This window comes from Nomascus leucogenys, chromosome 20 (assembly GCF_006542625.1).
Source record: "Nomascus leucogenys isolate Asia chromosome 20, Asia_NLE_v1, whole genome shotgun sequence".
Taxonomy (NCBI): Eukaryota; Metazoa; Chordata; class Mammalia; order Primates; family Hylobatidae; genus Nomascus; species Nomascus leucogenys.
Window position 1 is genome coordinate 15,383,310 of NC_044400.1, and position 3,260 is coordinate 15,386,569.

Genomic DNA, 3,260 nt, shown 5'->3' on the forward strand with positions numbered 1-3,260 from the left:
CAGCAACAGAGAAATGGAAAAAGGAAAGAATTTCATTAAGAAAGCAGAGGGTCTGTGGTGCCGAATAGAAAAGACAGGTTCCTAGAATTAGAACAGTAAACAGGCTCTGGGGTTTTGGTCAAGGAAAAGAAAATAGTTTTGATAGAAGCATGAAGGAAGAAATAGATTTGATAGAAGCAAGAAGATAAAACAGATTGCAAGGGGTTAAGAAGTGCGTGGGTGACAAACTGAGGGAAAATCTCCAAGGTAACTAAATAATGGTCTAGCATCTGTATGTGTTCAAACGTGTGGCATTTTCAATTCCTAAAGTATGATGCAAGAGCCCAGGTTTACTGCCTCCCAGTTGTCACTAGTCTACCATGTCATGCCACATGCAAGTGTCTTTTTGTGTCCTCTTACTCGCCCCACCCCCACCCCATCACAGCTACAGGACTCTTATCTACACATTGGCCAGCAGTCTCACTTGATGAGAATCTGATGGATTCCTGCCTCGCATTGTTGACAATTTCATCACTCAGAAGACTGAAGAAGCCACCACAGGAGCATCTTTACCTCAATTAATTTTAATCAACAGCCTGGCTTGAATGATGGAGTGGAAGTGATAGGAACTTTCGGGGGAAAGTGATGAAATTGTCTTGTAATAGTCAAGAAAAAGAAAGCTGGTCATGGTCAGAAACAATTCGAGCAGTTTAGAAAAGTAGATTTTTTCGTTCGACTCTCCACCCTCCAGCCCCAAGGCATGGAGTTCCTAAATAGAAAACAGAGGATCCTGAACCTAGCTCTACTACATATTTTTTTAATTAATTACTTGGATAGACTCAGGCATAATAAAATTTAGGATGGCACAAAACAGGAGGAGAATCCCTCAGCACTGGATCGGGACCTCTTGATCACTCAACAGGCCATCAGGATGAATTGAAACTAATGAGATTAATTTTAATTAGAAAAATATAAAGATCTGTCCTAAGGTTAAAAAAAGAACAGAAGAAATACAGTATGGAATAGGACAAAGATATTAAATAAATATAGGCTTTAAAAAAGTTATGAAGGAATGTTAAAATTGTTAAAGATAAGTACTTAACAACTGGAAACAATCTATAACCTCAAACAGAAGAAAACAGAATAGGAACTTAGTAAACAGGAAAGGTGAATAAAAGTACAAAATAGATGGCATAAGTAAGTCCAATTATATAGGTTTTCAACAAATATAAATAACCTCACCTATTCAGAGCATCAAATAAGATTTTAAAAAATCAAGCTATATACTATATATGAGACATCCCTAAAACAAAATAATACTGAAAATAGAAAATAAAGGCAAAAAATATTCAAGAAACACCTTAGCAAAAAAAATTCTAATATGGCAACATTTTTATAAGACAAAATAGACTTTAAGGTGAAAAGCATTATTAGGAACAAATAGGGCCACTATACATTAATCAAAAGAACTACTGGAGGAACAGATAAAAATCATCAAATTGCCTGCAGAAATGTGAGATGGAAGAGACTTGCTTTAATAGCAGTTCATGTGAAAACGATGATGTTTTGCTTTCAGAAGTTTCCTAATGGCCAGGGAGTTAACATGGTCACCTCCAAAAGTCACTGCAATCTTTGCTAACATTAACGGTGCACAGAACAGTGCAAGTTAAGACCCACTTTCTCTGCACTGTCAAAATTTATCCGGAATGGAGTGCTCAGATCTGAGTATGTCAAGTTGAGACAGACATTGTCATACTGGAGAATTTCCAGCAGAGGTTGACCAGGATGAAAAAGCATTACCTAAGAAACACTTGAAGGACAGGAGATATCAGGAGAGGAGATACACAGGGAAAGTATACAGATACATGTCAACTGAAAGTGGGCACAGTAGCAAGTGATGGAGCCAAGACTTAAACAGAGCAGATCTCACTGCAGACAGACTCCAACCATTCTGATCTACTCCATCCTGCATTGCCTCTCTATAAAAATACCAGAAGAAAATATAAGAAATAGTTTTTATAATATGATAGTGAAAAAGACTTTCCTAACCATAACATGAAGATCACCGCTATAAATAAAAAAGAATACTTTTTTAAAAAGGTAAATTTTTGAAAGTTTGCATAGAGAAAGATACAATAAGCGAAGATTAAAAAATAAACAACAGAGTGACAACAACAAATGCTGGTGAGGATGCAGAGAAACTACAGTACTCATACCCACCTGGCCAGAATGGAAAATGGAAAATAGTTTGGCAATTTTTATAAACTAAACCTCCAACAGCCATACAACCACCCACTAATTGCATTCTTGGGCATTTATGCTGGAGAAATTTAGACTTATGCTCACACACGAACCTGCACATAAGTGTTTATACCAGCTATAATAGCCAAAAACTGGATACAGGCCAGATGTCCTTCAGTGAATAAATGCTTAAACAATGTACAAACTGTAGTAGATCCACAGGACATCATCCATGTTGTGTGTATCAATAGTTTGAAAAAAGTCAATCCCCAAAGGTTACTTAATGTATTATTCTGTTTATATACTAAGTAGCCTTTGATTACTATCTGTGATTCCATTTTTGAAATGACAAAATTTTAGAAATGGAGAAAAGATTAGTGGTTCCTGGAGTTGGTAAGGGGTTGGGAGGATGTGGAAGGGAGGTGGGTGCAGTTTTAAAAGGGCAACATGGCCGGGCGCCATGCCTCACACCTGTAATCCCAGCACTTTGGGAGGCCAATGTGGGCAGATCATGAAGTCAGGAAATCAAGACCATCATGGCTAACATGGTGAAACCTCGTCTCTACTAAAAAAATACAAAAAGAATTAGCTGGGTGTGGTGGCAGGTGCCTGTAGTCCCAGCTACTTGGGAGGCTGAGGCAGGAGAATGGTGTGAACCTGGGAGGCACAGCTTGCAGTGAGCCGAGATCGTGCCACTGCACTCCAGCCTGGGCGACAGAGCAAGACTCCGTCTCAAAAAAAAAAAAAAAAAAAAAAAAGGCAACATGAGGGATCCTTGTGTTAATGAAACTATTCAGTATCTTGACTATGGTGGTGGACACATGAACCTATACATTTGATAAAATTATACAGAACTATCAAAAAGACAGACGATTACAAATTCTGGCCAGGTTATAGAAAAACTGGAACCCTCATACACTGCTAGTAAGAACGTAAAACGGTGCTACCACTCTGGAAAACAGTTTAAAAGTTATTTAATGTTAACACAGAGTTACCATATCATGAACAATGGCACTCATAGGCATATATAGAAGTGAAAT